General features: G+C 54.2%; 1 protein-coding gene across 2 annotated transcripts in view; it reads right to left on the reverse strand.

Moving 5' to 3' along the window:
• The window catches only part of PRR5 (proline rich 5), a 64709-nt gene extending 54129 nt beyond the window's left edge, over positions 1 to 10580 (reverse strand). For both annotated transcript variants that reach the window (XM_025399923.1, XM_025399922.1), the window contains exon 1: positions 10148 to 10580. The gene's annotated coding sequence lies outside the window, so the exon portion shown is untranslated. The remainder of the gene's footprint in view (positions 1 to 10147) is intronic.
• Positions 10581 to 27353: the final 16773 nt, after the last annotated feature.

Below are 27353 nucleotides of genomic sequence, written 5' to 3' on the forward strand. Positions count from 1 at the left end.
AAAAAAAAAAAAAAAAAAAAAAAAAAAAAAAAAGATGTAAAAGAAGGAATCAAATATCGTATTTGCCAGGTATGGTGGTTCGTGCCTGTAATCCCAGCACTTTGGGAGGCTGAGGTGGGCAGATCATGAGGTCAGGGGTTCAAGACCAGCCTGGCCAACATGGCAAAACCCCGTCTCTACTAAAAATACAAAAATTACTTTGGGAGGCCAAGGCAGGCAGAATACGAAGTCAGGAGTTCGAGACCAGTCTGACCAACATGGTGAAACCCCGTCTCTACTAAAAATACAAATATTAGCTGGGCATGGTGGTGCGCACCTGTAATCCCAGCTACTCAGGAGGCTGAGACAGGAGAATCGCTTGAACCTGGGAGGTGGAGGTTGTAGTGAGCCAAGATCGCATCACTGACTCTAGCCTAGGCGACAGAGACTCCATCTCAAAACAAACAAACAAATAAAAAATAGCCAGGCGTGGTGGCATATACCTGTAATCCCAGCTACTCAAGAGGCTGAGGCAGGAGAAACTTTTGATCCCAAGAGGTGGAAGTTGCAGTGAGCCGAGTTAATGCCACTGCACCCCAGCCTGGGCGACAGAGCGAGACCCTGTCTCAAAAAATAAAAACAACAGCAACAAAAGAAACCCCACAAGAATAGAACAAGACGCCGTAAAAGCCAGGTGCCCAATAGGGGAACTTCTTTTTTTTTTGTTTGTTTTGAGACCGTCTCACTCTGTCGCCCGGGCTGGAGTGCAGTGGTGTGATCCTGGCTCACTGCAACCTCTTTCTCTTGGGTTCAAGGATTCTTGTCCCTCGGCCTCCAAGTAGCTGAGATTACAGGTGTGTGTCACTACACCTGGCTGATGTTTGTATTTTTAGTAGAGACGGGGTTTCACCACGTTGGCCAGACTGCTCTCGAACTCCTGACCTCAGGTGATCCACCTGCCTTGGCCTCCCAGAGTGCTGGGATTACAGGCGTGAGCCACCATGCCCGGCCCCAGTAGGGGAACTTCTAATGTGTGGCATCATCACAGTGCTCCCCTAGGGAGAAAGGATAGTACCATGGAAGCCAGGGCCCTGGGTGTAGGGCCTGCAAGTGGAACCGTCTTTCTGGGCGCTATCTGGGTTGAAAGCGGACAAAGCTAGGCGGAAGGGGCATCACGTATCTCGGCTTTGATTCTGGCCCCTCCCTTGGTGCTCGGGATTCTGTGTATAAGTTCTGAGCAACTCCAGCATGTGTCTGGGCATGTCTGAGAGGGTGTCAGGCACCACAGCCCACGCCTGGCAGAGTCACGGTGGCTGTGAGTGTGCCCTTCACTAGGGAGAGGGGTGTGGCTTTCACTGGGGAGAGGGGTGTGGCTTTCACTGGGGAGAGGGGTGTGGCTTTCACTGGCTTCTCTGAAAGAGAAGCCTTGGCTCCCACCTTAAGGAGAAGCTGAGGGATAAGCACAGCCCTTCTCTGTGGGTGGAGGAGGGAAAACATTTTTGTGGTTAAATACACATGGCTCTATTCCAGACAGAGGATAAATCCTTTTTTGTTTGTTTGTTTTGAGATAGGGTCTTGCTCTGTCCATTCTGGCCTCTGCTGTCCATTTTACAGATGGTGAGACTGAGGTCTTGCACAGGAGTGGGATATGTAGGGTCACCAGCAGAGCAGGACTGTCCCGGTGCATGGGGTAAAGGACACATGCTTACTCACGGAGGCCCTACTGGCTGCTGGCACTGCATACCATCTACCCTCCGACCCGGGGCAGACCCACAGGCCAGAATTTCCACCCACATTTTTCAGAAGAGGAACCGGAGGCTCCGAGGGAAAGCTGACTTGCCCGGGTTGTAGGGTAAGTGAGTGGAAGGGGTGAGATCAGAGTCCAGCTGTGACTCTGGAGCCACACGCTTCCCACGGTGACCCCGCCCAACACTGCACAAGCCTTCAGTAACCCCAGCAGCCTCCACTCCAAGAGTGCCTACTTCATGCCAGGCCCTGAGTCCCGAGCTGCCACTTCCCTTCCCCTGAGAGCCACAAGAGGGCAGTAAAGGGAGGCTCCAGAAGCCCTGGGAGGCAGGAGGCCTGAGCCTCCAGAGGTGACATTTCACCGGCGCCTGGAAGGATGACCTCACCCAGCACGGCCAAGTGGAGCACAGACCAGAGCGACAGGAAGGGGCTGCTCCCCCACTGTGGACAATGACATCAGCCTGGCCCTGTGCTCGGCACCCACACCCACTGTCTGCCCCTAACCTCACAACAGTGCCCTGGGCAGAGGGTTGGGGGCGGGTGCACGCTGGGCAGTGCCAGGCAGCACAGGCGGTTGGAGTGCAGGTAGGAGGTGACCCTCGGGCCTCCTGACCCTGGTCCTCCGTGCTCTTTGCTCTTCCCCATTGTCCCCAGCACATTTTCTTTTGAATCTCGCTCTGTTGCCCAGTCTGGAGTACAATGGCGTGATCTCGGCTCACTGCAAACTCCACCTTGTGGGTTCAAGCGATTCTCCTGTCTCAGCCTCCTGAGTAGCTGGGGCTACTCAGCTGCCACCACCATGCCCAGCTAATTTTTGTATTTTTTTGGTAGAGGCAGGGTTTCACCATGTTGGCCAGGTTGGTCTTGAACTTCTGACATCAGGTGATCCACTCACCTCGGCCTCCCAAAATGCTGGGATTACAGGCATGAGCCACCGTGCCTGGCCATCACCAGCACATTTTCTACCACTCTTGAGGCTGGGTCAGCCTGACTTCCAGTTCCTGGCCTCACTGGGCTCACAGCTCAGGCTCTGTGGACACTGGGGTAGGGGGTTGGGGTGGCCACAGGTGGCTTGTTTAACTGAGAAGCCCCAGGCCCCTCCCCAGCCCACCCCTCTGGCCTGGGCCCTCCTGGATCCTCAATCAATTCCAGAAGTCCTTGTTTCGAGGCCCCCACCCAGTGCGGGGGACACACCCACTTGTCGCTGCAGTCAGAGCCAATGAAACCAACCCCCGCGCGGGGCCCAGCTACTGTTCCTGGGCTAGGGCTTCTGCCAAAGGATTGGGCTGGCCCCTCTTCAGCCATCCATGAACCCTATCAAGGATGACAGGGGTGGACACAATTGCTCATGCGCAGAAGCTGCTTCCATCCCGCGGGTGGCTCACGAGTAGGTTTCTCATCTTACTGATGGGGAGACTGAGGCTCAGGATGCAGCTAATGAGTCATGGGGAGGGGAGAGGGGGTGACTCTGCAGCCAGGGCTCTTGGGACCCCAGAGGGACTGGATCTGAGGCCAGTTAGGGGACCTGCCTTCAGGGGTCCCCAAGGGTCCATGAATTGCCCTTTGTTGGAGCCTGAGGCAGGGTGAGCTGGCAGGGTAGATACAGCCTCCTGACTCCCTGCTCCCCCTGCCCTCCTTCGGGGTGCTGGGCGTGGGAGGATGGCTTTGCCCAGACACCTGGCCCTGGCCCCAAGGGGACTCCTCATTCAGATCTTTTCGGCAGTTTCTGGTTTTGAGTAACCGAGGTCTGGGCCCTCTGTCTTGTGGTTCTGGGCGTGGGTGGCAGATGGGTTGGGGCCAAGGCAAGAAGCCTCTTCCTCAGGAGCTGGGGCTGCCAGGTGGCCCTCGAGGTGGGTATCTTGACTACAAACTCTGTCACTCCCCAAGCACTGGCTTGGCCCACGGGAATTTCCCCAGACTCAAGGGGCGGATGACAGGAAGGGGCTCTCCAGGGCTTCGCTGCAGGGATAAGGCCAGAGGGTGGCCATGCGGTTAGAAGCTCCCAGTTTCTTGCAGGGAGCTTGAGCCATCAGCTCCCAGGGTGTCTGAGAGGAGAGGCAGGGGACCCAGGGGCCTCCTTGAAACCTCCTGAGTGAATGAAAGCAGAGGTCGGCTTCCTGGCAGAAGGCTCTGTCCTTGGAAGCCAGGCTCAGTTCATGTCCACATGCTCACCGTTCACTTAGTCTGGGATGATCTTCCCTTAAGCCTGGTCTGGTTGGCCAACTCCTATTCATCCTGCAAAACCCTTCTTGGAGTAACCTAATCCACCAAAGTCTTCTCCATAGCCCTGCCCCACCACACACACATCTGTGTTTGGAGGACAGTACTGTCCAGGCCACCCGCTACAGTGGGCACATTCCCTGGTGGGCTCAAAGAGGCCTTGGGCGGCCCTGCAGAATGAGAGCGGCAATTTCCTTAGGTGGCTCCTGTAATAACATGGCTTAGCAGCTACTTAGCTCCGACCATGCACCAGGTACCGTGCTTGTCTCTGCGACATTCCCGGGCCAAGAGAGCCATCTGCAGCCTCCTTTTAACTCAAGTATTTCCTGACAACCTCTTATGTGCCAGCCCTGAACTAAGTGCTGGATTCAAATCTGACCTTGGCCAAATCAGTCCCCAGTGCCAGCCTCCGTGTCTTTACCAGGCTTTCATAATTGCTCTGTGAGAAGGCAGAGTGTGGGGGGCAGGGGGTCTTCATTTCACCTATGGGCACAGAGAGGCCAGCGGGGGCACATGGTGGAATCCAGAGCCCAGCACCAGAGGCTATGTCCAGGCACCCCAGCTGATAGCCACGGAGGAAGGTGGATGAAGAGCTCTGGCTGGGGCCTGGGTGGGCCTCCTCCACCTCCTCTTCCTCCTCCTCTCCCTCCCCCTCCTCCTCCCCCTCTGCCTCCTCCTTCCCCCAGTCTCTCCACTCTCTGCCTATGGCATCCCCTGTATTAGAGTATGCTTAAGGAGGAAATTCACCTGAGCTCAGTGACCGTGACATTGCCTTCCCATAATCTGCCTGGCACTGTGACCAGAGGCCTCCCTGGAGGGTCCTCTCAGCTTTGGGGCCAGCAGAGCAAGGCAGTGTGGCTAACCTTGACCCCTAGCATGCAGGCCTCTCCACCTCGTTGGGCTGGCTCCTCTCCTGAGGACATCTCAGCTCTGCTGGCCACGCCCCTCTGCAACTCAGTGGGCCAGTGGCCACGCCCTCTGCGACTCAGTGGGCCAGTGGTAAGGCAGGTCCATGGCCACGTGGTGCAGGTTCCCTCTGTGCTGTCTCCCGGGCCCCACAGATTCCTACTCTTGCCGGCTCCTCCCTCCAGCCACTGCTCTCTCAGGCCACAGCTCTGGCCACAGCATCCCTTCCACATCGGCCTCCCTGTGGCTGGGCTTCTTCCTCCTGGCTGCCCTCCAGGCTGTGGCCACAGGGACCTCTGAACAGGGCAGTTTGCCCACATCACCTCCTGCCTCAGCCCTGCGTGAGTCCCACAGCCCCCTCTGCACAGCCACACAAGGCACAGGTGTCCCCCTGGGGCTCAGTGGCTGCTCTTTCCCAGCAAGGCCCCTGGTCCCATAAGGCTGGAAAACACAGGGTGAAACAGAGTTCAGCAGCCACCCTTGCCTCCACAGAGCTGTGCCTGCACTGTCTGCTGGACTCCCCAAAAAGGGATGTTTCCCAAACTTTTTTTTCTTCTTTGAGATGAAGTGTCACTCTTGTTGCCCAGGCTGGAGTGCAGTGGTGCAATTTTGGCTCACTGCAACCTCTGTCTTCTGGTTTCCAGCTATTCTCCTGCCTCAGCCTCCTGAGTAGCTGGGATTACAGGTGCCCACCACCATGCCCAGCTAATTTTTGTATTTTTGGTAGAGATGGGGTTTCTACTATGTCGCCCAGGCCGGTCTCAAACTGCTGACCTCATGATCCACCTGCCTCAGCCTCCCAAAGTTCTGGGATTACAGGCATGAGCCACTGCACCCGGCCTCCCAAACTTTTTTTTTTTTTTTTTTTTTGAGACGGAGTCTCGCTCTGTCGCCCAGGCTGGAGTGCAGTGGCCGGATCTCAGCTCACTGCAAGCTCCGCCTCCCGGGTTTACGCCATTCTCCTGCCTCAGCCTCCCGAGTAGCTGGGACTACAGGCGCCCGCCACCACGCCCGGCTAGTTTTTTTTGTACTATTTAGTAGAGACGGGGTTTCACCGTGTTCGCCAGGATGGTCTCGATCTCTTGACCTCGTGATCCGCCCGTCTCGGCCTCCCAAAGTGCTGGGATTACAGGCTTGAGCCACCGCGCCCGGCCCCAAACTTTTTTTTAACTAACATTTTGCAGAGCACTTCCCTGAGTTCCCAGGAATCCAGTCCAAGGAAGGCTGGCCCTCCGGGTGAACAGCCACCATCCTGCAGATTCCTACTATGTGGTAGGCACATGCTGAGCCCTTCATGGGCTGGTGTCAGTTGAGCCTCACATAGAGGCCAGGAGAGGAGGATCAGCACTCCAGCTCTGCAGATGCCGGGGCGGAGAGAGAACAGACTCAGCAACCACTGGTGGCATGGTAGGGTGAGGAAGGAAGAGCCGCTGCGGTGCTACCCTGGCAGATAATCGTGGCCCTGGAATGCCAGGGTCCAGTGAGAGCTGCCGGGATGCACGAATGTGGAGACCATGTTGTAGTCCGACCCTGCTCTGTCCGGGTCCTGCAGCCTGTGCCCCAGCACTGCCCTGCCCTGCCCCAGGCTCTCAAACCCCATCTTGGCTCCCTCCTCTGTCACACACTGCCACCACTGTGTCACCTTGAGTTCCTGGCAGGGGACTCTGAGCCTCTAAGCAGGCACCTAGGCTCTGGCAGGGAGCCAGGAACATGCCCTGGTGTGTGTGGGGGAGTCTGAGACCAGGTGTCCATCCCTTATCCTTCCAACCAGGGGATCTGTGGCTCAGAGAGACGTCCCAGCCCGCTTGCCGTGGTGGGCAGGCATGGGAAGACGCAGCAGCTCCCACGGGGCAGTCAGGCACCCAGGGTGGGGAGGGCAAAGGCTGGTGAGCCCTGCTGTGGGACCTCCATGGAGGCAGTGCTGCCACGGCTGCGGCTCTGGGATGCCCACCTCCTGGCTAGGCTGTGGCAGGGCCCCTTGCTGCCCCACTAGGTGTGGACCAGCCCTCCTGTTAGGTTCAGATGCTCACTTCTGTCCCTAACCCCCATCCTTCCCCATCCCCTTTTTCCTTCTACTAAACGTGCACTTTAGGGTGGGGGAGGGACATGCCATTCCAGGGGCTGTGCCCACATTTTCTATACTTCCTCACAGGAAGCCACAGGGCAGGTGCCCTTCTGCCCATCTCAAAGATGAAGTATCTGAGACTCAGAGAGGTAGAGCAAACTGTCAAAAGTTGCACAGCTGGATAGTGGTGGAGCTGGGACTTGAACCCTGGACCCTGTGACCCTAAAGGGCCACATCAGTATCTGTGCCCTACGGCCCCGAGCAGCCTCATTCTGAGAAAAGTTTGTTGACTGAATAAAGTAGAAAGCCCCAAATCACAGCAGCTCCCAGGAGGGACCTGACATCAGTGCTCCCCCAACCAAACCCACTCATTCAGGCTGAGGTCCAGCCCTCCCTCCTTGTGGGTCTCTCATCATCCTACTCACCTTCCTCCAAGTCTCCAGCCACACTACACTCACCCTCACCCACACACCCGCCTCCCTCGTAGCCACCCTTCAGCACAGTGGCACCTGTACAAGCCCTCAGGCTGGGCTGGGGTCTTCTCCGGGCTTCCTGAGCCCCAGGCTTCCCTCTGTGAAAGTTCCAATCACATCATGGCTCTATGTCTTCTGACCAGCCTCCCCCATCAGACTAAATGTCCCAGAGGGGAGAGGCTGAGTCTTTTTTTTTTTTTTTTTTTTGAGAGGGAGTTTCGCTCTTGTTGCCTAGGCAGCAATAGGGTGATATCGGCTCACTGCAACCTCCACCTCCTGGGTTCAAGCGCTTCTCCTCCCTCAGCCTCCTGAGTAGCTGGGATTACAGGCATGCGCCACAATGCCTAGCTAATTTTTTTTGTATTTTTAGTAGAGATGCGGTTTCCCCATGTTGGTCAGGCTGGTGTTGGACTCCTGACCTCAGGTGATCCACCCGCCTCGGCCTCCCAAGGTGCTGGGATTACAGGCATAAGCCACCGCGCCCGGCCGAGGCTGTCTTTATGGCAGTTGCCCCCCAGTGTTACTGGGCTCTCAGTGCATGCTCAAAGTCACTGAAGGGACTCTAACAATTTGAAAAATACAAAAAAAATGGAAAAAGAAACAAACCACCAGGGAAATTACCGCTCCCCATCTCGGTACATTTCATTTCGGTCTTTTTTCTGTCTGTGTGTTTGTGGGACACCAGTGTGAGCATCCTAAGAACACAAGCCTGCCTCTGCCCACCTCCCTCGCAGGAATAAATGCTGCATTTGCAGAATGGACCTGGGGTGGCCCCAGGTGTCCTCTGAGGCCTAGGAGAGGGGGCAGTCACTCAGGGTCACTCAGCTACAAGGGGAGAGGCCTAGACCTGAAGGCCAGTGCTCCTGACCCCCCAGGGCACTGACTCCCATAGCAGTCGCTTTCAAGGCCCCAGAAATCTTAATTTTCCACTGTCTGGCTGACCATCCATCATCCTGGAAGGCCAGGAAACCAGAGGTCCCGCCTGCACAGACGGTTCACAGAAGCAGCGAGTGCCCCACCCGCGTGCACCTGCAGGCTTCCTCCTGTCCCCTAACGCAGGTGCCTCCTGTCCCCTAAAGCATTTCTGTCACTCACTCATGCTCTCAATTCATCGAATGCTGCTGGGGTCCCACTCTGTGCCAGCCTCCAGCTGAGCCCTGGGACCCAGAGATGAATCACACAAAGCAGCCCCAGGCTGTCGGGGAGACCTGGGAACAGGGCAGAGAAGCTCTGTATGACAAGTGCTGGCCCAAAGGCATGAGCAGAGCCCGGGGTGAGATGGCGCTGGGAGGGCCGTGGGTCTGCCCGGGCTGGGGTGAACAGGAGACGGCCAGGAAGGATTTCTAGAGGAGGATGCCTTCCAGCAGCGGCTTAAAGAACCAGCAGGCAGGGCGCAGTGGCTCACACCTGTAATTCCAGCACTTTGGGAGGCCGAGGCAGGTGGATCACCTAAGGTCAGGAGTTCCAGACCAGCCTGGCCAACATGGTGAAACTCCATCTCTATAAAAATACAAAAGTAAGCCAGGTGTGGTGGCACGCACCTGTAATCCCAGCTACTCGGGAGGCTGGGGCAGGAGAATCGCTGGAGGCGGAGGTTGCAGTGAGCCAAGATTGCACCATTACACTCCAGCCTGAACAACAAAGGTAAAACTCCATCTGAAAAAAAAAAAAAGAGCCAGCAAAAGCCCAGCAGGTGAAGGATGGCAGGAAAATCGGACTAGGCATAGGAACAGCAGGAGGAAGGCCTAGAGGACAGAAGGCTGAGAGTGAGCAGGAAGAGACTGCATGTCCGGGCAGGTGGTGAGCGGGTGCAACAAGGGCCCAGCCCAGAACTGGGCGTCGGAGATGACCCGACCACCCACAAGGTTCCCATCAAGAGCCTGCATGCAGCCCGCTCCCTCTCACAGCTGCTGCATGCGTGGCTCTGGGGACCAGCACTTCCCTTCAGAATTCTGAGCACCTTAGGCAAAACTTCCACCTTAAAACCAGCCTGTCCTTAAGGCCCCCAGCACCAGCTCACGGTTATTTCCTGGACGAGCCAATGCAAAGCCTGCCAGGGCCTACTCTGGAAACTGGAGCTGGTGCAAAGGCTGATCTGTGTCCGCAGGCTTTGGTGGATGTGAGGCCGTGATAAAGAATAAGAACACAGGTGTGATCCTTGCTTGCTCAGAGAAAAAGCCAAGTTTATCCCGAATTCACAAATTAGAGACTGAGGCTCAGAGAGGTGAAGCAACCTGCCCGAGGTCACACAGCAGGTGACCAGGCCCAGGCACTAAGCCCACCCCTCTGACTTCTCTCACCATGGCATAAGCTCCCCTAGGGCAGGTCTATCTGATACGTCCCCCACTGGTCCCTGGAGCCTCGAGCGCTGGCCCCTGGCCAGGGCACCCAGAATGCTTTTTATGAATGAGTGAACAAAAGAATCTGAACCCCCTGCTCTTCGTCCCACCCCACGCAGCAGTAGAAGAAGCCATCTGCTACTGTTTTTTTGTTGTTGCTGCTACTCTAAAAATCAAAAGCACAAACCCGAAGTCACAGCACTGTGTCACATCAGAGTGGACAGACACCCTAGTCCTGATTCAGGGCTGAAACGGAGTGGGGCTCCTCCGGGGCAGGGGCACACAGCAGGGTCTTGGAGTCAGACAGACCAAGGCCAAATCTCCACTCAGCCGCTAAGGGCTATGAGACCCGACACGCCGCGCCCCGTCTCCATGCCTAGGCATCCCCACGTCTAAAACCAGACGCAAAGAGTACCTACCTTGCTGGGTGCCGAGAGGACTCAGGAGGTGGGATGCTGCCAGGGTGGGCACAGGCGGAATCCCAGCCCACGGGTGTCCTTTGCCCTGCGACCTTGGCTGAGGTCTGCACCCTCCTGGGGGTGAGCTCTGAAACCCTGCTCAGCACTAAGCATGCTGGATGCCTGGCCTTATGGGCAGCTGAATGGCTTACACATTAGGAGGTGTTCACGTGGCCAAAGGGCAGAGGGGGCCCAGGAGCCTGAGGGCAGGTGGCTCACTGGGCTCCCCCATGACTCAGCAGAACTCAGCCTGCAGGCTCGGGTGGGAGCTGCCCCCGACTGCACCCTGTGCAGGGAAGCCCAGCTGCTGGCTGATAAATATTTTATCACTGCTCACAGAGCAGTCCCCAGGAAGGCGCCTGCAGCCTCCAAGCCCACAGAGCACCCCTTCCTGCCCAGACAGAAGGAACTGGCCGGGGCCAAGGTGCAGGGTGGGGTCAGGAGCCCAGACAGCTCATTCCTGCCCTGCGACTACAGGTCAGCTCAGCACATATCCCTGAGCCCCACCCACACTCTACTGCACCCTATGTTGGGTGTTGGGCTCAGACTGCTATGCCCCTTGGACAGCCCCCCTCCTCCTCTTCACCCCGCCTAGAACACCAGCCCTCTGCCTGTTGGCCCAGTCAAACCCTCCATCCTGCTGGCCCAGGGCCATTGCCACCTCCTTTAGGAAGCATTCCTGGAGCCTCCCTTTCTGCTGTGTGACTGTGGGGAGAACCATCACACTCTCTGAGCCAGTTTCTCTTCTCTTCTCTTCTCTTTTCTCTCTTCTCTTCTTTCTTTTTTTCTTTTTTTTTCTTTTCTTTTTTTTTTTTTTTTTTTGAGACAGGGTCTCACTCTGTTGCCCAGTGATGCAATCACAGTTCACTGCAGCCTTGACCTCCCGGACTCAGGTGGCCCTCCCACCTCAGCCTCCTGAGTAGCTAAGACCACAACTGCACGCCACCATGCCTGGCTCACTCATTTTTTCATATTTTTAGTAGAGACTGGGTCTTGCTATGTTGCCCAGGCTTGGCTTAAACTCCTGGGCCCAAGCAATCTGCCCGCCTTGACCTCCTAAAGTGCTGGGGTTACTGACGCGAGCCACTGCGCCCAGCCTTCTCTTCTGTTTTTGATTTTTCTTTTTCCCTTCACTTTTCCAGGTTCAGTAACTTGCCCATCTGAGCCAGTTTCTACAAGGGAGCTAAGGATCTCTGCTCATGGGGGACAAAATGAGAGTATGCGAATCAAGTTCTCCCAGCACCTCACCCACACAGAGACTCATTCTATTCGGGGGAAACCGAACATCAGGAATCAAATCATAAACATGACTGAGCATGGCTAGGAGTGGGGCACAGGACTGCACAGAATCTGGCTCCTGTCTGTAAGAATCCACAATTTAATTAGGATATGTGACCTAAATAATAATAACAACAACAGTAACAATGGCCACCGAGTTTTAAGCCCCGCCACATGCCAGACACTTCACATCCCATCTCCTCGTTTACTCCTCCCAGAAGCCCTAGAACGTGGGTTGCTTCTTGCTCCCATTTGACAGCAGAGCAGGAAACTGAGATGCAGAGAGGGTGAGAGCCCTGCCTGGGGTCACACAGCTTTTCACATCATCGTGCACGTGGAGGCCCCGCTGAAAGGGGGGCTCCAAGACAAATGACGGAACTTCCATGGGACAGATACTGTGCAGCTCCTAAAAACTCATCAGGACTGCTCACGAGCTCCTGGGCTGCTTAGGGATAGGGAAGATGTTCACGATATTACATCTAGTGAAAAAAGCAGAACCGGTCAGACGCGGTGGCTCATGCCTGTAATCCCAGCACTTTGGGAGGCCAAGGCAGGAGGATGGTTTGAGCCTAGGAGTTCAAAACCAGCTTGGGCAACATGGCAAAACCCCATTTCTTTTTTTTTTTTTTTTTTGAGACAGCGTCTTGCTCTGTCACCCAGGCTGGAGTGCAGTGGCAAGATCTTGGCTCACTGCAACCTCTACCTCCCGGGTTCAAGCAATTCTCCTGCCTCAGCCTCCCGAGTAGCAGGGATTACAGGTGTCTGCCACCACGCCTGGCTAATTTTTGTATTTTTTAGTAGAGACTGGGTTTCACCATGTTGGCCAGGCTGGTCTTGAACTCCTGACCTCAGGCGATCCACCCGCCTCGGCCTCCCAAAGTGCTAGGATTACAAGTGTGAGCCACCGCACCCGGCTGCAAAACCTCATTTCTACTAAAAAAAAAAAAAAAAAAAAAAAAGAAAAAAAAGAAAAAGAAAACCAAAAAACCAAAACCCAAAAACAAATTAAAAAATTGGCAGGGTGTGGTGGTGCATGCCTGTGGTCCCAGCTACCGGAACGTGGTGATTGTGCCACTGCACTCCAGCCTGGGTGAAAGAGCAAGGCACTGTCTAAAAAAGAAAAGAAAAGAAAAGAGCAGGATAGAGAACCGTAGAGCTGTAGGTGCGGTGCGGCAATGACACTACGCAACAGGACTTCTACCTCAGAACAGATTGACAGGAAATGAATACGTTCAGGGGGCGAGGCTGCAGGCAGAATCAGAGCCCGTTCTCCAGACTGTCCAATATGGTGATGTTGGTTTCATATTTAAAATTTCCCCTAGAAAGAGGATTTGTCCACCCCAAGGCTTTTTGAGCAGCTACTGTCTGTCCTGTTTGTTGAGCATTTTTCTCCTCTCTCAGCCTCAGGTTTGGCCTGCGGAAGGCATGAAGCAGAACGTGGACCCACCCTCTCCCGGCCATAGATAGATCTCCTGGCCCCTCCACCGCAGCAAGGCCGAAGCCACGCCCAGGATCTTCTCCCTGTCTTCCCTTTCCACATGGGATCTATTTACCAGGGACCATCACCGCCACCTACTCAAGCCCTAGACTAACAGTCGTAGGTGCTTAGAGAGTAGTGAGCTCCCCGTTACTGAGAATAATCAAGTAGGGAGCCATAAGTCTACCCACCAAGAAGTGGCCACGACGGATGACTTTCTGTTCATCTAAATCAGACCCAAATGCCTTACCAGTGGGTGACCTTGGACAAGATACTGATATCTTTGTATCCTACCTTCCTGGTCTGTACAATGGGATCATGATAGAACAGTGACCTCAGAGGCCCTTCAGAGGGTTAAAAGAGGGCAAGTAGGTAAACTTCTAAGACGCCGTCCAGTGCCTCCCAAGAGCTGCCTATGCATTGGCCATTATTATTTGGCAGCTTTATCCTACTCACCTCAGGAGCTACGCAGGGCAGAAATCAAAATTCCTGTTTCGCAGATGAGAAAACTGAGGCATGGAGAGTAACACTCTCAGACTCAAAGGGGTTGTAAGCAGTGGAACCAGGGCCAGAACTCGGGTCTTCTGGCATTAAGTGGGAGCTGTGCCCCCAGGCTAGGTCCTCTCTCCCTTCATGTCTCTGGCCTGGGTTCTCTTCTAGGCATGAGGTGGATTGCTTTCGCTGGAGAAACTGCCTTTGCAACCCAGTGCAACCTTTAACCAACCCAGCAGATGGCACAGAAAGCATAGCCTTAAGAACTTTCCAAAAAATGAGCAGGACTCATGCTGGGGTCAGAGGAGCCCACCACGGTGATTCCTGAAGGCAAGGCAGTATTTCCAGACCTTCGCGCATGCTGTGTGGTGGGGTGGAGCATGCGGACCCAGGTTTGAGTTCCAGCCCTGCCCCCTTGCTGTGGCTCTGGGCAGTCACTGGTTCCCCCTGAGCCTCAGTTTGCCCATCTGTTAACTGGGCAGGGCCACGTCCACCTCGTGGGCTGGCTGGGAGGAGTAGGTGAGACGGTGCCTGGGGAGGTCTATGCACAGGGGCTGGCTGGCAGGACAGGAGCTCAGAAGACGGCAGGCAGCCCCTCCCTTCCAGAGGGGAGCCCACGCTTGGGGGTCAGAACTGAGGACAGCAATGCCCTCTGTGCCGAGATGAATCCGTGTGTTTTCTTGACATCTTTTATTTTATTTGTTTATTTATTTATTTATTTTGAGATGGTGTCTCGCTCTGTCTTGCCCAGGCTAGAGTGCAGTAGCGTGATCTCAGCTCACTACAACCTCTGCCTCCTGGGTTCAAGCAATTCTCCTGTCTCAGCCTCCCGAGTAGCTGGGACTACAGGCATGTGCCACCATGCCCAGCTAATTTTGTATTTTTAGTAAAGACAGGGTTTCACCATGTTGGCCAGCCTGCTCTCAAACTTCTGACCTCAGGTGACCCACCTGCCTCAACCTCCCAAACTGCTGGGATTACAGGCATGAACCACCATGCCTGGCCATCTTGACATCTTTTAAACAAGGACTTGGCCCTGCCCCATCCCCACTTACCCCAGCATGTGGGTATCGGTGTAACACAATAGCAAACTCCATTTCTGTCCCTACTCCTCTGGGGCAGGGGACAGAAGGGCACAGGTATCAGTTGGGGGATTCCTTGTGCCAGGCCGAGTGAGCACTGTATTTATCTCCCTGCCTGGACTCTTAGGGCCACCCCAACATTAACATTAATACCAACACTACGGCTGATGCCAAGGCAGGGTTATCACAGGATCACGACACTACAAGACCACAGCACTACAAGACTATGCACCACAAGGCTATGTCACTAGAAGAGCACATCACTATAGGAAGACCACGTGGCTACAGAATGACATCACTACTTTCCACGACTCACAGGGAACGCTCCTAACTGGGACTGTTCAAGCACCTGACATGAAGTCGCTTAACTCTCACAGCAGCCTACAGCCTAGAGTGCGGCAGGAATCACTATTTTATCGATGAAGAAGTGGAGGCAGACAGAGGTTAAGTAACTTGCTAAGACCTCCTGAGAGGTGGGACAGGATTCGAACCCACGCAGCTGGCTCCAGAACCCACCCCCTCAGTCACTTAAGCTGTTTATTCCAATCTGCACCTTGCAACGAGAGAACTGAAGCTCAGAGAGCTTAGGCAGTTTTCTCATGGCAGATGGCCCTGACTCTGGGATCCCTAACCTCTCCCCTCTCACTGGCTCCCGAAGGCTCCTCCTGCTTGGCCACCAGAAGCTGATGGTCCGAGGGTCTGCGGTCAAGCCCCTGGGTAGCAGCAGCACCAGGGCTGCTCTCCAAGACTGAGTGTTTCTGAAGTCATCGAGAAATATGCAAATATGCTCACCAGACTTCCAAGCCCCTGTGCCACCACGTGCTCCCCAGCAAGATCCAATTTTAAGACATAAGAAAAAAGAGAGATGTGGTTAAAATAAAAAATGAGGGCTGTCTTGTCACCAAGAAGCCACCTCTTTGTTCAGCTAAACCATGTCTTCACAATGGCGCAAGATTCTGATTCACATTTCTTGCCTCTAATCCAAGAGATGGCTGGTCCTGTTCAGTGCTGGCCCCCTGCAGCCCCCCTGGGCTTCAGGATGAGGGTCTTGAAGCAGGATGCCCTGACCCTGCTGTTTGAGCCTGTGGGCGACCCACACCGCCCTCTGACCTGGATAGCACCGCATTCACACGGCATCAGTAGCCTGCCCATTTCTGCGTGGCTCTTTCTATCTTGAGAGGCCCTCCTCGCCATCTGCAGGGCCTGGGGAAGGTCTTCATGAATGAATGAATGAATGAATGAATGACTCTCCTCCTCTACGGGAGTCTCATGAGAGCTCTGTTCTTCTCACACATGCCCCAAAAGACGGTTTTGTTCACATCCACAAACGTCCACAACTTGGGGTACCCGGAGAGCTCCTGGTGTTCCTCTTTCCTTGTCACCCGCCCCTCCTGGTGTCTGCACCCCTGACTTGCTGGGCGTGAGCAGGAAAGCTGGCACCACACCACACTGCCTGCCTCTGCCAGGCGGTTCTGCGTTACCATCCCCAGGCCTTTTAAGCCATCCATTAGAAACAAAAAACCCATTAGCTCACAAATGTTTCTGCACAGGCTGTTTTCCCTGCTGATGAAGAATTAAGTCCATGCGAGTGTCCCCACTGCCACCCAGTTAAAACAGCCAAGACACAGAAGTGCCAGCCATTCCCATGGCCGATCCATCCACACCATGGTGTGCTTGTGATGTGGGGCACCACACTTCTTTGGACCTCCCTGACTGCCTCTGTGGGTGGATGGGTGAAGGTAATAAGATGATCCCAGTCTTCAGGTGAGTAACCCAAGGCCCAGAGAAGCAAAGTGACTTGTCCAGGGCCACACAGCCAGCCAGTGCTGGAGCTGGGATCCTGACCCAGGCCTGCTGGACTTCACAGCAATCCCCGCCCCACAATTTAAACAAAGGGCTCAGAATCCCAGACTGTTTGGCAGGGAAGGCCTCTGGGGAGGCCCTAACCTCCTCTGACTGCTAGGGACTTGGGCTCCAAGAGGGGAGTGGCTTGCCCAGGGACACAGCAAAGTTGTGGACCCCAGGGTGGGCCCTTCTTGGCCTCTTCGCTGCCTGCCAGCCAGAGGGAGGCAGATGACTTTGTCTCCCTCATCCAACGTTACCACCTAGCGCTGCTCACACCTGAATGTGCATCAGAATGACCATGGGGGACTTACAAAATGCAGATTCCTGGTGCCCCCTTACCAGGTCAGGACGGGGGCCAAGGAATTGGCATTTTATCAAGCACTGCCATCAAGGAGGATAATCTGGGGTCCGGGACCTCACTTGGAGAGTCCCAGCTTACCCCCAGGATTCTGGAGGCTGGCCCAGTGCAGAAAGCCTGAGAGGCCACAGGGAGGCGCCCTCCCACCTGCAGATCAATCCAGGGAATGGGACTCACCACCCACCCTCCCACCAAGAGCATCACTAATCACCTTGCAGCCAGGCCACCCCACACGGTCCTCATGGCCTCTGTCCACACATGTCACTCCCACCCATGCCACTGGTAGGGAAGTGGAGGCCGCTTGGAGGAAGTGACCCAGTCGCTGGGACCACATCCTGTGACCTTTGGACCCGGGACCCTCCCCCAATCTTCTACCTTGGCTCTAGTGGAAAAAAATCTTAGAAAGCGTCAGGCTCTGTTCATGGGAACAGGGTCTAGAAATCCACATGATTAGGTCTGAGGCGCAGACCCGTGGCCAGGCAGACCTGGCCAGTGTCCCCACCTGCCAAGGGATGGTGAGGATGTCTCCCCAGGCTCTGACCTTACAGACCGCTAAGCGCTCCAGCCCTGGAGCCTCTGCCCTGGGGTCTGCCGGCTGCTTCCACCTGTCCCCACCCACTCTGCAGGGCCAGCTAACAGCCAGGAAGTGGATGGAGGCACAGGCCAGGGGCCAGAGGGGTGGGGGCCACAGGCTGAGCCAGGACAGGGCTCTGAAAGGAAGGGTCCCCCATCCTCGACCATCTTTGTTTGCTCTATTAAGGGGGGCAATGGCGAGGGAGGCGCGAGCTGCCATGGGGAGGGGGCGGCGTCGGGGAAGGAGATGGGGACACGGGGCAGCTGGACGGAGACCCACCCACAGAGACGCGGACAAACTCACAGATAGAGGGAAGGGGGCGGGGCGGGGGGCGCGCGAGAGAGGCTGGGAGAGAACGAGCTCGGGAGGTCCCGGGAGACTGGGGTGGGAGAGGCTGAACCTCCATCCAAGGAGGCCGCCCCTGCCCCGCAGATTCCGCCCGACCCCTACCCCATCCCAGGGCCCGGCAGTCGGAGTCGCGCGCGCGCACCTATGCGCGCACACACAAGCACACACACGCGCACACACATGCGCGCGCCGCTCCGCCGACACCGCCCCGGGGCCCCCCCTTCTGCAGGGGCGCGCGTCTGGCCCCCCAACCCCAGCCACCCGGTCCCCTCTCCGGCCGGGCCTCCGGACCCGTCGCCGCCGCTCACCTCGGTCCCCGCGCCGCCGCCGCCGCCACCGCGCAGAGCCGGAGCCGGAGCCCGGAGCCCGGAGCCCGGAGCCCGGGGCCGGGGGAGGGGGCCGCGGAGGCCCCGCCCCGCCCCGCTCCGCCGCGTCCCGCCCCTCGGGCCCGCGCGGGGGCGCCCGCAGCCGCTGCAGCCCCCAGGGACTCCGGGCGCTGCAGGAGAGACTCGCCCAAGTGCGGAAAGCTGTCCGCGGGCACGCCCACTCGGGTGCGCCCGAACTGGGGGCTGGCGCTTGGGCCCCCTCCCGGCCTCCGCCCCTGAGCACTGCGCAGGCTGTGGGCGGCGCCCGCCGGGGCAGGGGGCGTCCCGGGTCACCCGGCGGCCCGGATCGGCCCGTGACGCCCTCACCCTACCCCTCTGCGGGCCGCAAACGTCCAGAGAGCGCCCCCTCCCCAAGTCCCGGTCAGAGTGGGGCGCCAGAAGCCGGGAGGACAAATCAGACGGTCAGACTCAGTCCCTGTCCCGGGGATCGGGGTCCAGCCGCGGGCGGAGCGGGGAGGGAGGGGAAGACGAACGGGCCTGGCACCAAACACAGCCCAGGGCTGTGGTTCTCAAAGTGTGGCCTCCGTCAGTGCGGAGTCCCTGAGCTCACCCCGGACTTACGGAAGCAAAAGTCGGGGTTGGGCCCACTATTTCAACAAGCCCTCTGGGTGGTTCCAGAGTTCTGTGAAGTTTGAGAAGAACTGCCCTGGTGGAAACATCCAGCACCCCACATCCTGCACCCCACAACCCACATCCCACACCCCAGTGTCTCGAAAAGGGTTTCTTTTCACTCTTCACTTAAACAGCCTCACCCTGTTTAAGTACCTCTCCGTTGACACGTGGCTGTGGTGGGGGCAGTGGGCCGGGGAGCAGTGGTGTCTGTCCCAGGAATCCCTGGCAGAATTGACAGTGAGTGCCTGGTAGAAGCCAAAAGGTCCTGTCCTAGGGGCCAGGCTGCGGGCATTCGGGTGGTGATGGTTATTGTCTTTTGGTGTGGTGATTGTTTTACTATTTTAGAATGCAATTGTGCAAGTATTTGTGTCCATATTCAATTGGAAAGCTTTTTTGTTTGTTTTTCCTTCCATCATTGTGCTTGTTTGAAGCTAAGCCACTCGACCCCCAGAAACAGTGTTGACATGAGACAGGTCAGATGGCCAGCCTTCCTGGTGACCAGATTCCAGGACAGCAAGCGCCCGGCCAGACCCCAGGTGCTCTATTTGAAATCTATAGGGCTCTGGAAGTGAGCAGCTCTGCCTGGACAGCAGGATGGGGCATCCCAGAGGGAGGAGAGGGCATCTGGACAGAGGGGCCTAAAGTGTCTGGGTGGCATCTAGACTGGGCAGATAGTGCCTGGATCGAGTACTGGGGTGGAGCTGGTAACAGGGCCCTGGAGGTGCCAGAAGGAGGTGGACCTGTTCTGAGCCCTGTGCTGCCAAGAGGGATGTCCTGGCCTTGGAGGGACCTTTGAGGTCATCTAATCCAGCCTCTTGGTGTGTGACCACTAGGACCTCCCCTACTTCTAGTTAAACTTTCTTTCTTTTTTTTTTTTTTTCTGAGACCGAGTCTTGCTCTGTTACCCAGGCTGGAGTGCAGTGGCACCATCTCTGCTTATTGCAACCTCCACCTCCTGGGTTCAAGCGATTCTCCTGCCTCAGCCTCCTGAGTAGCTGGGGCTACAGGTGCCTGCCACCATGCCCGACTAATTTTTGTATTTTTAGTAGAGACAGGGTTTCATTCTGTTGGCCAGGCTGGTCTTGAACTCCTGACCTCGGGTGATCCACCTGCCTGGGCCTCCCAAAGTCCTGGGATTACAGGCGTGAGCCACCATACCCGGCCTAAACTTTCTTATTTTGAGATAATTGTAGATTCACATGCAGTTATAAGAAATAATACAGAGATGTCTTGGACCCAGTTTTCTCCACTGGTAAAATCTTGCAAAATTATACTACAATATCACAACCAGGATATTGGCATAGATGCCATCAAGATACAGAACATTCCATCAGCAAAGGACCCCCCTGTGGACTTTTTATGTGCTCGTCTCCCTCCCTCCTACCTCCTGGCAAACACTTACCTGTTCTCCATTTCTGTAATTTTATCATTTCAAGCATGTTATATAAATGTAATCATACAGTATGTTACCTTTTGAGATTGCTTTTTTTCCACGCAGCATAATTTCCTGAAGATTATTCCAAGTTGCTTTGTGTTTCAGTAGTTTGTTCCTTGCTATTGTGGCGTGGTAAGAGTTCCATAGTATAGGTATATCATAATTTGTTTAGCCATTTACTTGTTGAAGGCTATCTGGGTTGATTCCCAGTTTGAGGCTATTACCAATAAAGCTGCCATAAACATTTGTGTACAGGTTTTTGTGTGAACATAAGTTTTCGTTTGTCTGGGAAAAGTGCCCAGGAGTGTAATTGCTGGGTCGTATGGGAGTTGCATGTTTAGATTTTTAAGAAATTGCCAAAATGTTTTCCAGAGTGACTGTACCACTTTGCCTTCCCAGCAGCAAAGCTTGAGTGATCCAGTTTCTCCGCATCCCTACCAGCATTTCATCTTGTCCCTGTGTTTTATTTTTGCCAGGCTGATAGGTGTGTAGTGAGATCTCATGGTTTTAATTTGCCTTCCTCTAACGGCTATTGATGTTCAAGATTCAAAACGATCTTAAGAGCTTATTTACCATCTGTAAATCCCATCAGTGGTAGGTCTGTTCATGTCTTTTGCCCATTTTCTAATTGGATTGGTTTTTAAAAAAATGTTCATTAAATTTTTTTTTTAACCCCATGAGCAGTCGACAGAGAAAAAGTTGATTTTTAAGAGTTCTTGGCTGGGCGTGGTGGATCACACCTGTAATCCCAGCACTTTGGAAGGCCAAGGCGTGGGGATTGCTTGAGCCCAGGAGTTTGAGACCAGCCTGGGCAATATGCAGAAACTGTCTTTACTGAAAATACCAAAAATTAGGCTGGGTGCGGTGGCTCACGCCTATAATCCCAGCACTTTGGGAGGCCAAGGCGGGCAGATCACCTGAGGTCAGGAGTTCAAGACCAGCCTGGCCAACATGTGAAACCCCGTCTCTACTACAAATACAAAAATTACCTGGGTGTGGTGGCACATGCCTGTAGTCCCAGCTACTCTGGCGGCTGAAGTGGGAGAATCACTTGAGTTCAGGAAGTTGAGGTCTCAGTGAGCGAAGTTCACACCACTGCACTCCAGCTTGGGTGACAGAAGTGAGACCCTGTCTCAAAAAAAAAAAAAAAAAAGAGGGTGGAGGATTTGGTGTGCAAATACTTTCAAATACTTTCTCAGTCTGTAGCTTGTCTTTTCATCCTCTTAATTGTTTATTCTCAAAGCATAAGTTTTTAATATTGATGGAGTCCAGTGTATCAATTTTTCCTTCTATGGAACAAGCCTGTCTCTCATTTCCTGCCAGAACATGAGGCTGCCCTGGTGGGGGATGGAGCCCCGTCTGAGAGGAGGTGGCAGCCCAGCCTGTAGCCCAGACACTTTGCTTATGCCCCCAGCATTTCAGGGCCATCCCCACTTGGCCATGTGGGTGTTGTCTGCTGACCTCTGACCTCTGCAGGGAACAAAAGCAACCTAGATCCTCAGGGTCCTGGCCTCGCTGAAGCCTGGTTCTCAAAGGGCAGGGGAAGGGAAGCAGGAGTCTGCGCACCTGCCTTGCAGGCATTGTCTCAGTAAACCCTTGCCCTTGAGGCAGGAAGTGAGACCAAGGGAGGCCCAGCTTGCCAGGCTTTCCTAGCACACCCGGAATTTGAAGATCCAGTGCCTTGGCACCCTCTGCAATCTCCCAAGGAGAGATTAGAGGTTGCTTATAGTTAGATGTGGAGACACCCCCTCCTTCCTAACTTGGGGTATAAGGTCCATCAGAATAACATCAGCTGTAGCCATATGGTAACACTGATGGTTGCCACACACTTGCTATGTGCCAGGGGCGTTGCGGTACTCCATAAGCATTGCCCCATTTAGCTCCTGCAAGAAACTCTGAAGTGGGTGCTCTCCTCATCTTCCTTTAAGGGCTCAGACGTCTGGGGACACAGAGAGGTGAAGTAATTTACTCAAGGCCACACAGCTCATAGGTGGTGGAGCTAAGATTGGAGCCTCCACGGCAGGGCTGCAGAGGTGGGGGGCTAGCCAGGGTGAACACACAGTTTGTCTCCAAATGCAGATGCTGCGAGGAAGAGGGAGCAGGACCGCAGGAGGTCCAGGTTCCCTGGGTGGGCACACATGGGTCTGCAGGTTTCAGGGATTCACGATAAGGAATATTAAGGGTGAAGATTTCCGCCCAACTCCTCAAACCTAGTGGAGCTTTGGGTCGATCCCAGTGAGTGCGGCAGAGAGGCTGCTTTTACTTCTCACCTTGTTCTTAATTTGAAGATCGATTCATTCTTTTTTTCTTGTATTTTTTCAGAAAGCGTTGGTAGTTCCTAAGATGCTGGTCTTCGCCGGTGTGAATGTTTTTAAAGGAAAGTCAGGGATTGTGTCCTGGGACTCCCTAGGCATGATCTATGGACTATTGTAAAAGTTGTCAGAATGAAACTGGCATCATTTCTGTTAAAAAAAAACCAAAACACCCTGACAGATATTGCTGGGTAGGGCCGTAGAGGGAGAGTTCCCGTGCATAAACGCCTGGTAACAAGAGCTATTGCAGGCTGGGCGCGGTGGCTCATGCCTGTAATCCCAGCACTTTGGGAGGCTGAGGCGGGCGGATCACAAGGTCAAGAGTTCGAGACCAGCCTGGCCAACATGGTGAAACCCCGTCTCTACTAAGAATACAAAAATTAGCCAGGCATGGTGGTGCATGCCTGTAATCCCAGCTACTTGGGAGGCTGAGGCAGGAGAATTGCTTGAACCTGGGAGGCAGAGGTTGCAGTGAGCTGAGATCACATGACTGTACTCCAGCCTGAGCAAAAGAGCAAGACTCCGTCTCAGGAAAAAAAAAAAAAAGAAAAAAACCCCAACTATCGCAAAGGACCCTGCAAAAACTTCACGCTTGCACAAAGGCTGTCACAACCTTACACCAAAAATACTTCTGCAAGGACATCTGCCCAGCAACTGCCTGTCCAGCCTGGGACTGGCACCACCCTTGTTATTAATCCTTGTAGCCAAGGATAATTATCTCAAAACAATTATGTAATCCTTCTCATTTTTCCTTTAAAAACCTTTGTTTAAGGAATGCTTATACACTGTTGGTGGGAGTATAAATTAGTTCTACCATTGTGGAAAGCAGTGTGGCGATTCCTCAAAGAGCTAAGAGCAGAAGTACCATTCAACCCAGCAGTCCCTTTGGGTACATCCTGGATCTATCCAAATGAATTTAAATCATTCTGCCATAAAACACATGCACATCTATGTTCAGTGCAGCACTATTCACAATAGCAGAAACATGGAGTAACCTAAACGCCCATCAATGATAGACTGGATAAAGAAAATGTGGTGCCAGGTGCGGTGGCTCACACCTGTAATCCCAGCACTTCAGGAGGCTGAGGCAGGTGGTTCACCTGAGGTTGGGAGTTCGAGACCAGCCTGACCAACATGGAGAAACCCTGTCTCTACTAAAAATACAAAATTACATGGGTGTGTTGGTGCATGCCTATAATCCCAGCTACTTGGGAGGCTGAGGCAGGAGAATCGCTTGAACCCGGGAGGCAGAGGTTGCAGTGAGCTGAGATTGCGCCATTCACTCCAGCCTGGGCAACAAGAGCAAAACTCCACCTCGAAAAAAAAAAAAAAAAAAGAGAAAATGTGGTATGTATACACCATGGAATACTATGCAGCCATAAAAAAGAATATGTTTCTTTGCAGGAACGTGGATGGAGCTGGAGGCCATCATCCTTTTTTTTTTTTTTTTTTTTTTTTGAGACGGGGTCTCTTTCTTTCGCTGAGGCTGGAGTGCAGTGGCCGGATCTCAGCTCACTGCAAGCTCTGCCTCCCGGGTTCACGCCATTCTCCTGCCTCAGCCTCCCGAGTAGCTGGGACTATAGGCGCCCGCCACCACGCCCGGCTAGTTTTTTGCATTTTTTAGTAGAGACGGGGTTTCACCGTGTTAGCCAGGATGGTCTCGATCTCCTGACCTCGTGATCTGCCCGTCTCGGCCTCCCAAAGTGCTGGGATTACAGGCGTGAGCCACCGCGCCCGGCCCGAGGCCATCATCCTTAGCAAACTCATGCAGGAACAGAAAACCAAATACCACATGTTCTCACTCATGAGTGGGAGCTACATGATGGGCATTCATGGACACAGAGAGGGGAGCAACAGACACTGGGGCCTCCTTGAGGGTGGAGGTGGGAGGTGGAAGCTGATCAGAAAAGAACTATTGAGTACTAGGCTTCGTACTTGAGTGACAAAATAATCTGTACAACAAACCCCCATGACACGAACTTATATATATAACAAACCTGCACGTGTACCCTTGAACCTAAAATGAAAGTTTGAAAAACTAAAAATCTTTGTTTTCCTGGCCTGGTACAGTGGCTCCTGCCTGTAGTCCCAGTGCTTTGGGAGGCCGAGGCAGGAGGATCGCTTGAGGCCAGGAGTTCAAGATCAGCCTGGGAAACAAAAGCAAAATTCCATCCCTGTAAAACAGTTAAAAAATTAGCCAGGCAGCTGGGAGCAGTGGCTCACATCTATAATCCCAGCAATTTGAGAGGCCAAGGTGTATGGATCACCTGAGGTCAGGAGTTCGAGACCAGCTTGGCCTACGTGGTAAAACGCCATCTCCACTAAAAAATAAAAATAAAATAAAATAAAAAATAAATTAATTGGGCGTGGTGGTGCACACCTGTAATCCTAGCTGCTTGGGAGGCTGAGGCAGGAGAATCGCTTGAACCTGGGAGATGAAGGTTGCAGTGAGCCCAGATTGTGCCATTGCACTCCAGCCTGGGCAACAAGAGAGAAACTGTCTCCAAAAAAAAAAAAAAAAAAAAAAAAGAAAGGAAAAAAAAAAGAAATTAGCCAGGCATAGTGGTGCACACCTATATTCCCAGCTACTCTGGAGGCTGAGTTGGGAAGATCATTTGAGTCCAGGAGTTTGAGGCTGCAGTGAGCTGTGATCACCCCGTTGCGCTCCAGCCTGGGCAACAGAGTGAGACTCTGTCTTTAAAAAAACGCCTTTGTCTTCCTTTACCTCCCTACACACACATATGCCTTACCATGGCATGACCCCGTTGCGCTCCAGCCTGGGCAACAGAGTGAGACTCCATCTTTAAAAAAACGCCTTTGTCTTCCTTTACCTCCCTACACACATATATACGTTACCATGGCATGGGTATTCCCATTGCAATGCCGTATTTCCTCCAAAATGTCATTGTCTTTTAGAGAGCCTATCTCTATATGTTGTTTGGGTTGACTGTCTAAGATGGTCTCCCCCACACTCTGTTCCCTTCCCTGCTTTGTTTCTCTTCCTAGTGCTTGGACGTGGCATTCTGTTCTACATTTGATTAGTTCTTTCTCTGAGACAGGATCTCGCTCTGTTACCAAGGCTGGAGTGCAGTGGTGTGATCACAGCTCACTGCAGCCTCAACCTTCCTGGGTTCAGGTGATCCTCCTACCTCAGCCTCCCATGTAGCTGGGACTAAAGGTGCATGCCACCATGCCTGGCTAATTTTTATATTTTTTCTGGAGAAGGGGTTTCACCATGTTGGCCAGGCTGGTCTCGAACTCCTGACCTCAGGTGATCCACCCACCTCGGCCTCCCAAAGTGCTGGGATGACAGGCGTGGGCCACCGCACCTGGCCGGTTATTTCTTTATTATGTAGTTTATTCAGGAATTCATGAATTCCCTGAGAAAGGAGAGTTGTCTCTTTTCTTCCCCAAAGTGTCTCTGGGTGTTTGGAAACAGTGTTCAGCAGGTATTAGAAGGTGCCTAATAGGTATTTGTTGAAAGGATGAGTGAGTAAATGAATAAATGACCCCACGGTGTGTGGTGCTGGCCACGTTATTTGCGGCACCCCCTGCTCCCCAGATTCACTCACTGCCCACTCTTGCTCCCTGAGGCTGACCTTGGTGGATGGCGTCCCCCACCTGGTTGCATTTGACCCATGGAGGCAGTGGCTAGAGATCAGCAGGAAAGAATGAGGCGCTTCTCCTCTCGCCCTCTGCTGACCCTGGCAGTCCCCGTGGGTTGCATGCTGACCACAGCTCGTGCCCGGATGCTCTGCCAGGCTTTAGCTCCACTGGCTTCCGGGGAAAGCACCATTTCCTTCCCTCCCTTCTGCAACCCCAGGGCTGGTAGCAGTTTCCCTCTTCTGCTGGCCTCTGGCTCTCCCTGACCTGCCCACGCCTCTGTGAACACGAACCACCTGGCCAGCTCTGCCTTCTGCTGGGACCCTGACTGCAACAGATGGATATTATTATTATTAAGATGGAGTCTCGCTCTGTCACCAGGCTGGAGTGCAGTGGCGTGATCTCGGCTCACTGCAACCTCCACCTCCTGAGTTCAAGGGATTCTCCTGCCTCAGCCTCCCGAGTAGCTGGGACTACAGGCGTGCACCACCACCCCCAGCTCAGTTTTGTGTTTGTAGTAGAGACAGGGTTTCATCATGTTGGCCAGGATGGTCTTGATCTCTTGAACTTGTGATCTGCCCGCCTCGGCCTCCCAAAGTGCTGGGATTACAGATGTGAGCCACCACGCCCAGCCAACAGATATATATTATTGTTGCCACTCTACAGAATTGGAAACTGAGGCTCAGAGAGGTTATACATCACGCCCAGGGCCACACAGCAAGTCCCAACAGAGCCAGGGTTGAACCCAGGCTCCCTGGCTTGGAGCCCATGCTACTGGCTTTCAGAGGGTTTTGAGCTCTTCTCCTCTGAGGGGCCCAGGACTGGGGTCAACGTGAAGGCACCTCAGGTGACCCGGAAGGCAGCTGAGACCTGGACCCCCTCGAAGGCACGCGAGTGCCTGTCGTAGCTCTGGCAGTGACCACGAGCCCATCAGCCTCTTCTTCCTTGTCACCCTGTGAGAGCTGAGCGTGTCTCTGGGGCCTGGCAGGAAACCCCAGCCTGTGCATGTTTCTGCTGCTCAGTCACGTGAGGCTGTGGGAAGCTGCCGGGAGGCTCAGGCGAGGCCCCTGCCCCAGCCACAGTGGCGGCCTGACCTCACATTTCCTTCCCTTCTTCTCTGAGTGAGCAGATGTGGCCAGTGCCCACCAAGTGCCAGGACCGTCCTGACACCCTGAGGGTGACGGGGGGCACCATGGCAATATATCGGAGGGAGAGGGCACAGGTCCTGCAGCTCGAATACTAAGGCCGAGTCCCTTCTTGAGGGACCCCAGACTCCTTGATCCTGCAATGGGGACCATTGCACTTGCTAATTTCACAAGTTTATCCTTTCATTTGTTTGCCTATCCATTGGTGGATGGAGCCATT

This window comes from Theropithecus gelada, chromosome 10 (assembly GCF_003255815.1).
Source record: "Theropithecus gelada isolate Dixy chromosome 10, Tgel_1.0, whole genome shotgun sequence".
In the NCBI taxonomy this organism is placed as follows: Eukaryota; Metazoa; Chordata; class Mammalia; order Primates; family Cercopithecidae; genus Theropithecus; species Theropithecus gelada.